Source organism: Arachis stenosperma, chromosome 3 (genome assembly GCF_014773155.1).
Source record: "Arachis stenosperma cultivar V10309 chromosome 3, arast.V10309.gnm1.PFL2, whole genome shotgun sequence".
Taxonomy (NCBI): Eukaryota; Viridiplantae; Streptophyta; class Magnoliopsida; order Fabales; family Fabaceae; genus Arachis; species Arachis stenosperma.
In genome coordinates this window covers 108,561,032-108,576,283 of record NC_080379.1, presented here as the reverse complement: position 1 = coordinate 108,576,283, position 15,252 = coordinate 108,561,032, and the positions used below count along the sequence as shown (strand labels likewise).

Below are 15,252 nucleotides of genomic sequence, written 5' to 3'. Positions count from 1 at the left end.
GTTCATTAAGTCTATACTGAAACAGTTTAACTTTTCATATAATACCTAACCCTAGTCGCAACTCAAGTACTATCTAAGTTGCCCTAATTCGTTCACTAATCTCTGTCTGTTTTCTGTCATTAAAACTTTACAGACTTTTTCTTTGACTTTTATCTTTTCTTCAACCTTTATCTTTTCTTTATCTTTTCCTCACTAACATGTTATTACCACTCCCTAAGTGTTTTATGAAGGTAATTATGAGATTCTGCACTTAAAGTTGTCTTTCTAAAGCTTTTACAGAAAACTGCATTTTTTGTATTATTTTATCATTTTTATTAAAATATTATTTTTAATTAAATATTATTATTTATTATTTTATCATTAAATTTTCGAAATTTACCTTGCCTTTACCTTTTCACTTTCAAAATTAACATTTTACCCCGGTAACTTTTAATATTTCTACTTTTACCACCCTAACTTTCAAAAATTACCAAATAACCCCTCAAACACCAAAATATTTACTTCCTTGCCCTTTATAAGATCTAAAAGGTGTTCTTCAATGTTCTTCACCACACTCAAAGTGTTCTTCATGTTCTTCATATATTCTTCAAATTCTTTCTCTGTTTTTACCCGTTTTTCAATCTTTTCAGCAACCGATTTTTACCAAAATTCATAATAAATTCCTAGCCACTAAAACCCCATCTTTTCTACATGATTTTAACACAAATTGAACCCCAATTTAAGGCCTAGGGTTTCGTTTTCCAGCAGCCCTCAAGAACAACATTCATAGCTTAAATATCATCAAATTTCATCAAATTTTCAACAAACTTTCAACAAGAATCACTCATATAAACAATCAATTTCAAGCACAGCCAAACCATATCATAATTACACAACTCAAACACAATCAATCAAGATTAAATTTATCAAACCCTACCTGGTTTTGCTGCCCCTAATTCAGTTAGATTTTCAGGTGATCCTTAAGCACTTTTTCCTCCTAAATCACATCAAGAACAACTTTAAATCCAAAAACTCTCAACTGACCAAATCTCACTCAGCATGTTAGGAAGAGATATATCACCTTAGAGTTGCTGGAAATTAACGTTACTTGGCCCTCAAGTCAAGTTAAGCATGATTCCTAAGGAAGAACATCAAGAAAACACATGTTTTGCATGGTTTTCCTTGAAAACCGAATTGAAGAGGGAGGGAGACAGCCATCTCACCTTATTTCCAGCCTTGATAAGTCACATGGTTATGTAGAGGAAGAAGAGAGGATCATTTTGGTGAAATCGGAGTTTTGATTTGAGTTTTGGTTCAGAAGAAATCAAGCTTTGAAGATCAAGTGTTCATGAAAGTTTCTCTCTTTTCTCTCTTGTTATTTTCGTCCAAAATGAAGAAATGAGACAGCCTTGGAGGTCTTGAGGGTGTAAGGTGAGTTATGATTGGTTGGCTTGGAGGTGGATTAAAATAATATTAAAATATCTCAGGTGTATAACTACTAAAACTAGGTGTATCGGAACACTCGTAAAAACATCTCTAAAAATTATTTTCTGAGCTACTAGCATAAATGACACTAGTAACATATTTATTATGAGAATAAAACATGAATAATGAGGCCTTAGCATTGCTAAAGTCATCAGAGAGTGCTGGTGCTAAGCTGCACCAGTAAACTGTGAACCCGGTTAAACCGATTTTCTGTTTTTAACTAAAACTGACCAGGTAACCTTATGATATCATTCAAGAAACTTTTATTACTAATATAATGATAATATTACCCTATTATCTCTCTTCTCTCATGAATCGAGTCCAGTTCGTCAAACTGAGACTATCTACGAAAAACCGGATCAAAACTCCTAACCAATACGGTTCAAAAACTATGTTCTTCATAACTGCATTATCGAGCTTGCCCCATAAAAGGTTCTCGCTTAAAGATGACATAATGACAATTAGGATTGAGATACTTGATAGTATATCAGAGCTTCTCCCCTTACTGATCCTCCGGAGTTCTCCGTACTTTTAGAAAAGATCTCACGTACTCGAAAACCGGGGTTGTTACAATGTTCTGAATCTTCAATTCTCTGTATTATTGACTTGAAAAGACACAAATTAAAAATATTTTTGGATTTTTAATAATCAAAATGCAACAAGAATCAAATAACAATGCATGCAAGACACCAAACTTAGCAGTTTGTATACTACTAACACTATATGAGACACATAAACACTCAAGCCAAAAGAGTTCAAAGGTCAGAGTAAGAAATCATCAAGAATTACTTGAAGATCCTTAAGACACATGAATGAATGTATGTAATTGACACCAAACTTAAGATGAGACACTAGACTCAAGCAAGAAACATAAAATCTTTTTGGTTTTTATGATTTTGTGATTTATTTTTGTATTTTTCGAAAATTAAGTGGAAAAAGATATCAAAATTCTTAATGAGAATTCCAGGAATCATGCAATGTTTAGTCTAAAGCTTTAGTCTAAAGGAATTAGACATGGCCGGCTAAGCTTCAGCAGGACACTGCATTCAAGAGCTAAATTGATGAGAATCAATCAGCCTTGGTGATGATAAGAACATCACCTTGAAACACTAGAATTCATTCTTAAGAACTCTGAAGAAAAAATACCTAATCTAAGCAACAAGATAAACCGTCAGTTGTCCATACACAAACAATCCCCGGCAACGGCGCCAAAAACTTGGTGCGCGAAATTGTGATCACTACAACTTCACACAACTAACCAGCAAGTGCACTGGGTCGTCCAAGTAATACCTTACGTGAGTAAGGGTCGATCCCACGGAGATTGTTGGTATGAAGCAAGCTATGGTCACCTTGTAAATCTTAGTCAGGCAAACTCAAATGTATATGGTGATGAACGAAAACAACATAAAAGATAAAGATAGTGATACTTATGTAATTCATTGGTAGGAACTTCAGATAAGCGTATGAAGATGCCTTCCCTTCCGTCTCTCTGCTTTCCTACTGCCTTCATCCAATCCTTCTTACTCCTTTCCATGGCAAGCTCGTGTAGGGTTTCACTGTTGTCAGCAGCTACCTCCCATCCTCTCATTGAAAACAATTGCATATGCTCTGGTCACAGCATAGCGGAATTCATCTGTCGGTTCTCAATCAGACCGGAATAGAATCCAGTGATTCTTTTGGCGTCTGTCACTAACGCCCCGCCCTCAGGAGTTTGAAGCACGTCACAGTCATTCAGTCATTGAATCCTACTCAGAATACCACAGACAAGGTTTAGACCTTCCGGATTCTCTTGAATGCCGCCATCAAGTCCTGCCTATACCACGAAGATTCCGATTAAAGAATCCAAGAGATATTCACTAGAGCCTTGGTTGCTTGTAGAACAAAAGTGGTTGTCAGTCACCTTGTTCATAAGTGAGAATGATGATGAGTGTCACGGATCATCACATTCATCAAGTTGGAGAACAAGAGATATCTTGGAACAAGAACAAGCGGAATTGAATGGAAGAACAATAGTAATTGCATTAATACTCGAGGTACAGCAGAGCTCCACACCTTAATCTATGGTGTGTAGAAACTCCACCGTTGAAAATACATAAGAACAAAGTCTAGGCATGGCCGAATGGCCAGCCTCCCAAAGAGGGTTCAATCATCAAAACATGATCAAAAGATAAAAATACAATAGTAAAAGGTCCTATATATAGAAAACTAGTAGCCTAGGGTGTACAGAGATGAGTAAATGACATAGAAATCTACTTCCGGGCCCACTTGGTGTGTGCTTGGGCTGAGCAATGAAGCATTTTCGTGTAGAGACTCTCCTTGGAGTTAAACGCCAGCTTTTATGCCAGTTTGGGCGTTTAACTCCCATTTAGGTGCCAGTTCCGGCGTTTAACGCTGGAATTTCTGTAGGTGACTTTGAGCGCCGGTTTGGGCCATCAAATCTTGGACAAAGTATGGACTATCATATATTGCTGGAAAGCCCAGGATGTCTACTTTCCAACGCCGTTGAGAGCGCGCCAATTGGGTTTCTGTAGCTCCAAAAAATCCACTTCGAGTGCAGGGAGGTCAGAATCCAACAGCATCTGTAGTCCTTTTGAGTCTCTGGATCAGATTTTTGCTCAGATCCCTTAATTTCAGCCAGAAAATACCTGAAATCACAGAAAAACACACAAACTCATAGTAAAGTCCAGAAAAGTGAATTTTAACTAAAAACTAATAAAAATATAATAAAAACTCAACTATAACTACCAAAAACATACTAAAAACAATGCCAAAAAGCGTACAAATTATCCGCTCATCAGTGTGCCTTTGAGTCATGTGGGCTTTGCTTGATTTGGAATAAAATTGGGTTGAAGATGGATCCGGATGGGTTGCTCTTAGTCTTGAGAAGAAATGCGCTTGCAATTTGGACTTTGGAACATTCACGTTTGAGTCAACGTTTGAGGCAAACGTTGACTCAAACGTCTTCGTGAAGGCATTATGCAGAACAGCCATTTTGCTGTCACTCACGTTTAGGTTCACGTTTGAGGTCAAACGTGAGCTCAAACATGATCTCCTCCAAAGCATTCTTTGGCCAACGTTTGACCTCACGTTTGAGGCAAATGTTGGCACAAACGTGAGGTCCTCCCAGACATCAATTCATCAGCCAACGTTTGACCTCACGTTTGAGGTAAACGTTGGCGCAAACGTTAGCTCCTCCTCCAAGGTATTTCTTTGCCAACGTTTGGCCTCACGTTTGAGGCAAACATTAGCACAGGCGTTGGGGGTCTTCCTTGTGAAGCTCGGTTGGTGCAATTCTCCCAGCTCTATGCCCTTTGCATTAATTTTGCACCGTTACATGCATGCTTGTATTTACTTCAATAAAGCTTAATGCATTAACATTAAAGCACCTATTTGCAATGTATGGCTTTAATAATGCTTTAGTGCATTAACGTTAATTGCATTAGAATTTAAAGTTTTCATGTTTTCATTGGCCATGGCATTTATTGGCTTAATGTTTCATGTCAATGCATTCACGTTAAAGCCATTTGCTTTAATAATGAATTCTTTTATTGGCTTTAATAATGCATGCATTTCATTCATTCTTTAATGCCAATGATGATATCAATTAAGCAAATGCATGCATGCTTTCATTAATTTCATTCGGCCATTTACTTAAATTCATGCATGCATAAGCATTAATGCATGTGATGCCAAGGTTTCATGGTCATGGGCCACGCTCAGGGACGGACCCAGTAGAAAAGAAGAGAGGGCACTTGCCCCCACAGTGTTTTAATTTTTTTTTTAAATATAGTTATATATAATATGCCTCCACTTCAAATTTTAAATGACCCCACTATAAATAAATTAAACTGAATTAGCTAAAGTTTGAAATTCACTTTTTTAATTTCTCTATTATTTTGATTATTATTTAACCTAATCAAATTTAATTCTTGTGTCGTCACTCTTTTATTCCCTTAAACCCTCTTTTTATTTTTATATTTTCAACTTTTTTTTATTCCTTGTCTAGTGGTTATCTTCTCTTCATCAAAAAATAAATTTTAAATATTTTATATTTTTTATATAGTTCTCCATGACTCTATGTATCTTTCAATTTCATTGTTTCTCTTTTTGATATTTTCAATTGCAAATTTTAATTCAAACAATTGTAGTTTAAGTATTAATCTTATATTTTATTTTCTTTGTGACTTTATATATTTTATTTTATTTTCGATTTACTCATTTTTATTACTTATTTTTTATCTTTTGTTCTATTATATGTACCTATGTTGCATATAAAATTTTAAAATAAATTTATTAATTTACTAATTTAGAATATATTTTTTATTTTTAGAAATAGTAATAGAAAAATATTTTAATTACAATACATAATTAAATAGATGTATAAAATTTTTCATGTAACATTATATCAAAATTAAATTAAAAAATATATAACAAATTTAATTATTTTTTAAAAAAAAGAAAGAAAAAATTGTGAATTATGTTTTTGTTATTTTATATAAACATACTTTTCGTATACAGATTTAATTATTTTAGTATTTATATATAATTCTAGTTTCAAATTGTAAATATTAGTGTATCATTAGGCGCTAATGTACCAATTAATTCAGTCTTTATTATTAAATGTGTATAAAAAATTAGTTAGGATAATAAGGTATTTATAATTTAATTAAAATATTTTAAGTTCAAGTTTTAGAAATAAAAAATATTTTTTTATAAATTATATATAATGAATAGTATTTTAAGAATGAAAGTGTTCACTAACTCTTTAATTTTTAGGGCAATTTACGCTTATAAATTGTTTGAGCCCCAATATTACGTAAATACATTGTTTCAGTTTTATATACGCAAATGCATTGTTTTACTATTTTATGTAAACCGCTACTGGCAGTAGCGGTTTACAAGTGTGCATAAACCGCTACAACTAGCCGCGGTTTATGTGTGTGAGTGTGTGAGTGTAAACCGCTGCTGGCAGCAACGGTTTACGTGCGTGTGTGTGTGAGTGTAAACCGCTGCTGGCAGCAGCGGTTTACGTGTGTTTGTGTGTGAGTGTAAACAGCTATAGGCTATAGCGGTTTACGTGTAGTGTGCTGCCTATATAGTCAAATTATACAAAATTAAATAAAAATTAATTAAGTTCCATACAAAACTAAGTTCCATACAAAAGAACATGTATTAATAGAAATAATTAAAAATTTTATATGAATAATGAGTACTAAAAATTCCGATACAAAAATATAACAATATGCATTAGAGAATGTAAAAAAAAATTCTAAAAAAACATATTACTATGAACAAACAAAATAAATGTAAAATTGATTAAAAAAATCAAAACTTATAAAAACTGATAATTATTCTTGATTTTTTTATTACAAATAAAATCGAATGGCAAAATTAGCAAAAAAATAATATTTTTTTAAATTATTTTTCATTTTAATAATTGAACAGAGCGTAAAAACTACACTTAGTTATTTCCAGTGAACAAGAGTTAAAACATAGAAGTCATGTTTGTCTTTAAAGAAAAAAAAAAACAGACAAACAAAAAATTTTGATATTTAACAAGAAAAGTCTAATTAAAAAGATGTTGCAGCGAGTACAATACATAAGCCTATATTAAAATCCACGATTATAAAAATAAGTTAAAATATAAATATAAAATATATATTAAAAATAATTAAATAATATATATTTATATATAAATATATAATAATTAATTTTAATAATTTATTTTAGTATATAAATAATATTTTTAATCAAATAATAATTTATGTACTCGCGTATCTTTTTATTTTGTATATGTTTGATTAAAAATATTATTTATATTCTAAAATAAGTTATTAAAATTAATTATTATATATTTATATATAAATATATATATTATTTAATTATTTTTAATATATATTTTATATTTATATTTTAACTTATTTTTATAATCGTGGATTTTAATATAGGCTTATGTATTGTACCCGCTGCAACATCTTTTTAATTAGACTTTTCTTGTTAAATATCAGAATTTTTTGTTTGTCTATTTTTTTTTTCTTTAAAGACAAACATGACTTCTATGTTTTAACTCTTGTTCACTGAAAATAACTAAGTGTAGTTTTTACGCTCTGTTCAATTATTAAAATGAAAAATAATTTAAAAAATATTATTTTTTTGCTAATTTTGCCATTCGATTTTATTTGTAATAAAAAAATCAAGAATAATTATCAGTTTTTATAAGTTTTAATTTTTTTAATCAATTTTACATTTATTTTGTTTGTTCATAGTAATATGTTTTTTTAGAATTTTTTTTTACATTCTCTAATGCATATTGTTATATTTTTGTATCGGAATTTTTAGTACTCATTATTCATATAAAATTTTTAATTATTTCTATTAATACATGTTCTTTTGTATAGAACTTAGTTAATTTTTATTTAATTTTGTATAATTTGACTATATAGGCAGCACACTACACGTAAACCGCTATAGCCTATAGCTGTTTACACTCACACACAAACACACGTAAACCGCTGCTGCCAGCAGCGGTTTACACTCACACACACGCACGTAAACCGCTGCTGCCAGCAGCGGTTTACACTCACACACTCACACACATAAACCGCGGCTAGTTGTAGCGGTTTATGCACACTTGTAAACCGCTACTGCCAGTAGCGGTTTACATAAAATAGTGAAATAATGCATTTGCGTATATAAAACTGAAACAATGTATTTGCGTAATATTGGGGCTCAAACAATTTATAAGCGTAAATTGCCCTAATTTTTATATCTCTATATAATTAATAATATTTAACAAAATTTATTTTAGTATATATATTTTTGCCCCCACTCTTAAAATTTTCTGGGTCCGTCACTGGCCACGCTTTTAAAAGCGTGGCCTAAGGCTCCAAAGCGTGTTCCACTTCAAAGTGTGCCCCAAAATTCCTCTTTTCTTCTTTTAAGCTTATTTTGTGCTATTTTGCTTCTTTTTCCACTTATTTCCTACAAAATTTATAAAATCTTAAGATCAAGAAAATATACAATTTAAGCATAAAAGAATGCAATATTTAAGCACTAATCATCAATTTCTTGTATGAGAAAGCATAGAAAAACATGACATGGTGACATGTCATCACAACACTAAACTTAAACCTTGCTTGTCCCCAAGCAAGAAAAGAATCATGCAATAAAGATTGACAAACCAAGGTGAGAAGAATAGCAACTCAATGTTCATGGTAAGCTAGTTTTCTAAGCAAGCTACAATCACAAAAGAAATGTAGATGACTGATGCTTCTATCTAGCTCAATTTATGAAATCTTTTTCTTATAATTCTTCCTTGAAACAAGCTTTTGATTTTTTTTTATTAATTTTTTAGCTTCTTGATGAGCGGATAATTTATACGCTTTTTGGCATTGTTTTTAGTATGTTTTTAGTATGTTTTAGTTAGTTTTTATTATATTTTTATTAGTTTTTAGTTAAAATTCACTTTTCTGGACTTTACTATGAGTTTGTGTGTTTTTCTGTGATTTCAGGTATTTTCTGGCTGAAATTGAGGGACCTGAGCAAAAATCTGATTCAGAGGCTGAAAAGGACTGCAGATGCTGTTGGATTCTGACCTCCCTGCACTCGAAGTGGATTTTCTGGAGTTACAAAAACCCAATTTGTGCGCTCTCAATTGCGTTGGAAAGTAGACATCCTGGGCCTTCCAGCAATGTATAATAGTCCATACTTTGCCCGAGATTTGATGGCCCAAACCGGCAATCCAAATCAGCTCAAAACTGCCCGGCGTTAAACGCCGGAACTGGCACAAGAATGGGAGTTAAACGCCCAAACTGGCACCAAAGCTGGCGTTTAACTCCAAGAAAAGTATCTACACCTGAAACCTTCAATGCTCAACCCAAACACACACCATGTGGGCCCAGAAGTGGATTTTTATGTCATTTACTCATTTCTGTAAACCCTAGGCTACTAGTTCTCTACAAATAGGACCTTTTGCTATTGTATTTTTATCGAGGTTCTTCTGGTTCCCTCTCTGGGGCCGAAGCCAATGATCACTTTTGTTCTTATGTATTTTCAACGGTGGAGTTTCTACACACCATAGATTAAGGTGTGGAGCTCTGCTGTACCTCGAGTATTAATGCAATTACTATTGTTCTTCTATTCAATTCAGCCTATTCTTGTTCTAAGATATTCATTCGCACCCAAGAACATGATGAATGTGATGATTATGTGACGCTCATCATCATTCTCACTTATGAACGCGTGCCTGAAAACCCCTCCCGTTCTACAAGCAAACAAGGCTTGAATGTTTATCTCTTGGATTCCTTAATCAGAATCTTCGTGGTATAAGCTAGAATTGATGGCGGCATTCAAGAGAATCCGGAAAGTCTAAACCTTGTCTGTGGTATTCTGAGTAGGATTCAAGGATTGAATGATTGTGATGAGCTTCAAACTCCTGAAGGCTGGGCGTTAGTGACAGACGCAAAAGAATCACTGGATTCTATTCCAACCTGATTGAGAACCGACAGATGATTAGCCGTGCTGTGACAGAGCACGTTGAACATTTTTACTGAGAGGACGGGACTGTAGCCACTGAAAATGGTGATGCCCAACATACAGCTTGCCATGGAAAGGAGTAAGAAAGATTGGATGAAGACAGTAGGAAAGCAGAGAGACGGAAGGGACAAAGCATCTCCATATGCTTATCTGAAATTCTCACCAATGAATTACATAAGTATCTCTATCTTTATCTTATGTTTTATTCATAAATCATCTATAACCATTTGAATTTGCCTAACTGAGATTTACAAGGTGACCATAGCTTGCTTCATACCAACAATCTCCGTGGGATCGACCCTTACTCGCGTAAGGTTTATTACTTGGACGACCCAGTGCACTTGTTGGTTAGTTGTGAGAAGTTGTGAAATTATGTTTAGACCATGGTATTGAGCACCAAGTTTTTGGAGCCATTACCGGGGACTGTTTGAGTTGTGAAAAGAATGAATCACAATTTCGTGCATGATGAGCGGATAATTTATACACTTTTTGGCATTGTTTTTAGTATGTTTTTGGTATGATCTAGTTAGTTTTTAGTATATTTTTATTAGTTTTTAGTTAAAAATCACTTTTCTGGACTTTACTATGAGTTTGTGTGTTTTTCTGTGATTTCAGAAATTTTCTGGCTGAAATTGAGGGTCCTGAGCAAAAATCTGATTCAGAGACTGAAAAGGACTGCAGATGCTGTTGGATTCTGACCTCCCTGCACTCGAAGTGGATTTTCTGGAGCTACAGAAGCCCAATTGGCGCGCTCTCAACGGCGTTGGAAAGTAGACATCCTGGGCTTTCCAGCAATATATGATAGTCCATACTTTGCCCAAGATTTGATGGCCCAAACCGGCGTTCAAAGTCACCCTCAGGAATCCCAGCGTTAAACGCTGGAAGTGGCACCCAAATGGGAGTTAAACGCCCAAACTGGCATAAAAGCTGGCGTTTAACTCCAAGAAGAGTCTCTACACGAAAATGCTTCATTGCTCAGCCCAAGCACACACCAAGTGGGCCCGGAAGTGGATTTTTATGTCATTTACTCATCTCTGTACACCCTAGGCTACTAGTTTTCTATAAGTAGGACCTTTTACTATTGTATTGAGATATCTGGGTAGCTATCTTCGTGTTTTATGCTATCTTAGATCATTGGGAGGCTGGCCATTCGGCCATGCCTAGACCTTATGCTTATGTATTTTCAACGGTGGAGTTTCTACACACCATAGATTAAGGTGTGGAGCTCTGCTGTACCTCGAGTATTAATGCAATTACTATTGTTCTTCCATTCAATTCCGCTTGTTCTTGTTCTAAGATATCACTTGTTCTTCAACTTGATGAATGTGATGATCCGTGACACTCATCATCATTCTCACTTATGAACAAGGTGACTGACAACCACTTTTGTTCTACAAGCAACCAAGGCTCTAGTGAATATCTCTTGGATTCCTGATTGCACGATGCATGGTTGATCGCCTGACAACCGAGTGCTCGCCTGACAAACGAGCCAACCATTCCGTGAGATCAGAGTCTTCGTGGTATAGGCAAGAACAGATGGCGGCATTCAAGAGAATCCGGAAGGTCTAAACCTTGTCTGTGGTATTCTGAGTAGGATTCAATGATTGAATGACTGTGACGTGCTTCAAACTCCTAGCAGGCGGGGCATTAGTGACAGACGCAAAAGAATCGATGGATTCTATTCCGGCCTGACCGAGAACCGACAGCTGAATTCCGCGTGCTGTGACAGAGCATATGCAATCGTTTTCACTGAGAGGATGGGAGGTAGCCATTGACAACGGTGAAACCCTACACAAGCTTGCCATGGAAAGGAATAAGAAGGATTGGATGAAGACAGTAGGAAAGCAGAGAGACGGAAGGGAAGGCATCTTCATGCGCTTATCTGAAGTTCCTACCAATGAATTACATAAGTATCTCTATCTTTATCTTTTATGTTATTTTCGTTCATCACCATATCCATTTGAGTCTGCCTGACTAAGATTTACAAGATGACCATAGCTTGCTTCATACTAACAATCTCCGTGGGATCGACCCTTACTCGCGTAAGGTTTATTACTTGGACGACCCAGTGCACTTGCTGGTTAGTTGTGCGAAGTTGTGTAATGCCATGGAATTGAGCTACCAAGTTTTTGGAGTTCATGACCGGGGATTATGAGAGTTGTGAAAAAGTATTGTTCACAATTTCGCGCACCAAGTTTTTGGCGCCGTTGCCGGGGATTGTTTTGTGTATGGACAACTGACGGTTCATCTTGTTGCTTAGATTAGATATTTTTTCTTCAGAGTTCTTAAGAATGAATTATAGTGTTTCAAGGTGATGTTCTTATCATCACCAAAGCTGATTGATCTTCATCAATTTAGCTCTTGAATGCAATGTCCTGCTGAAGCTTGGCTAGCCATGTCTAATTCCTTTAGACTGAAGCTTTAGACTAACATTGCATGATTCCTGGAATTCTCATTAAGAATTTTGATACCTTTATTTTCTTTTCCATATAATTTTCGAAAAAAAAAGCACAAAAAAAAAATACAAAATCATAAAAACCAAAAATATTTTATGTTTCTTGTTTGAGTCTAGTGTCTCATCTTAAGTTTGGTGTCAATTGCATGCATTCATTCATGTGTCTTAAGGATCTTCAAGTAATTCTTGATTATTTCTTACTCTGATCTTTGAATTCTCTGGACTTGAGTGTTTTGTGTGTCTCATATGCATTCTCATTAGTGTCAGTAGTATACAAACTGCTAAGTTTGGTGTCTTGCATGCATTGTTATTTGATTTTAGTTGCATTTTGATTAAAAAAAAATCCAAAAATATTTTTAATTTGTGTCTTTTCAAGTCAATAATACAGAGAATTGAAGATTCAGAACATGCAGCAGAGGAATTACACAGAAAAAGCTGGGCGTTCAAAACGCCCAGTGAAGAAGGACAGACTGGCGTTTAAACGCCAGCCAGGGTACCTGGTTGGGCGTTTAACGCCCAAAAGGGTAGTATTTTGGGCGTTAAACGCCAGAATGTGCACCATTCTGGGCGTTTAACGCCAGGATGGCACAAGGGGGAGGATTTTGTTTTCAAATCAATTTTTTTTTTCAAGTTTTCAAAGTTTTTCAAAATCAAATCTTTTTCAAATCATATCTTTTCAATCAAATGTTTTCAAAATCAATTTCTTTCCTTTTTCAAAGATACTTGCTAACAATTAATGATTTTATAGAACATTTCAAGTATGTTGCCTTTTCTGTTGAGAAAGGTTTAATGTTTGAATCATATCTTTTCTTGATAGGCAAGTCATTAATTTTTAAAATCAAATCTTTTTAAAAATTGTTTTCAAATCATATCTTCTCAATCACATATTTTTTTTAAAAAAAAACCAATCATATCTTTTTAATCACATCTTTTTCAAAATAATTTTCAATCAAATCTTTTTGATTTCTAATTTCAAAATCTTTTTCAAAAATCACTTGATTTCTTTCCCACTCTTATTTTCGAAAATTAATTAGTATTTTTCAAAATGTTTTCAAAATCTTTTACTTAATTTTCGAAAATTACTTCCCTTCTTCTCACATCCTTCTATTTATGGACTAACACTATTCCTTAATGCAAAATTCGAACTCCATCTTCTTTGATAAGTTCGAATTTTCTACTTCTGTCTTCTACTTTTCTTTTCCTCTGACACCTCAAGGAATCTCTATACTGTGACATAGAGGATTTCACATTTTCTTGTTCCCTTCTCTTTCTTATGAACAGGGGCAAAGACAAAAACATTCTTGTTGAGCCTGATCCTGAACCTGAAAGGACCTTGAAGAGAAAGCTAAGAGAAGCCAAAGCACAACTCTCTTTAGAGGACCTGACCGAATTCATCAAAGAAGAAGAACACATGGCAACCGAAAACAACAATGACAACAATGCAAGGAAGGTGCTGGGTGACTTTACTGCACCTACTCCCGATTTCTATGGGAGAAGCATCTCTATCCCTGCCATTGGAGCAAACAACTTTGAGCTTAAGCCTCAATTAGTTTCTCTAATGCAACAGAATTGCAAGTTCCATGGACTTCCATTGGAAGATCCTCATCAGTTTTTAGCTGAGTTCTTGCAAATCTGTGACACTGTCAAGACTAATGGGGTTGACCCTGAGGTCTATAGACTCATGCTATTCCCTTTTGCTGTAAGAGACAGAGCTAGAACATGGTTGGACTCTCAACCTAAAGAAAGCCTGGACTCTTGGGAAAAGCTAGTCAATGCCTTCTTGGCAAAGTTCTTTCCACCTCAAAAATTGAGTAAGCTTAGAGTGGAAGTCCAAACCTTCAGACAGAAGGAAGGAGAATCCCTCTATGAAGCTTGGGAAAGATACAAACAATTGATCAGAAAATGTCCATCTGACATGCTTTCTGAATGGAGCATCATAGGTATTTTCTATGATGGTCTCTCTGAACTATCCAAGATGTCTTTGGATAGCTCTGCTGGAGGATCTCTTCATTTGAAGAAGATGCCTGCAGAAGCTCAAGAACTGATTGAAATGGTTGCAAATAACCAATTCATATACACTTCTGAAAGAAATCCTGTGAACAATGGGACTAGTCAGAAGAAAGGAGTTCTTGAGATTGACACTCTGAACGCCATATTGGCTCAGAACAAGATATTGACTCAACAAGTCAATTTGATTTCTCAAAGTCTGTCTGGAATGCAAAATGCACCAAACAGTACTAAGGAAGCTTCATCTGAAAAAGAAGCCTATGATCCTGAGAACCCTTCAATAGAAGAGGTGAATTACCTAGGAGAACCCTATGGAAACACCTATAATTCTTCATGGAGAAATCACTCAAATTTCTCATGGAAGAATCAAGAAAGACCTCAACAAGGTTTTAACAACAATAATGGTGGAAGAAACAGGTTTAGCAATGGCAAGCCTTTTTCATCATCTTCTCAGCAACAGACAGAAAATTCTAAGCAGAACCCCTCTGACTTAGCAACAATGGTCTCTGATCTAATCAAAACCACTCAAAGTTTCATGACTGAAACAAGATCCTCCATCAGAAATTTGGAAGGACAAGTGGGTCAGCTGAGCAAGAAAATTACTGAACTCCCTCCTAGTACTCTCCCAAGCAATACTGAAGAAAATCTAAAAGGAGAGTGCAAAGCCATTAACATGGCCGAATTCTGGGAGGAAGAAGAGGCAGTGAACGCCACTGAGGAAGACCTCACTGGACGTCCACTGGCCTCCAATGAGTTCCCCAATGAGAAACCATAGGAATCTGAGGCTCAAA

General features: G+C 34.9%; 1 non-coding gene across 1 annotated transcript; it reads right to left on the bottom strand.

Annotated features, from left to right (window-relative positions):
- Window positions 1-14,267: 14,267 nt before the first annotated feature.
- LOC130972293 (small nucleolar RNA R71) lies at window positions 14,268-14,371 on the bottom strand. Its single transcript, XR_009083482.1, has one exon. It is a non-coding gene; the product is annotated as a small nucleolar RNA R71 (small nucleolar RNA).
- Window positions 14,372-15,252: the final 881 nt, after the last annotated feature.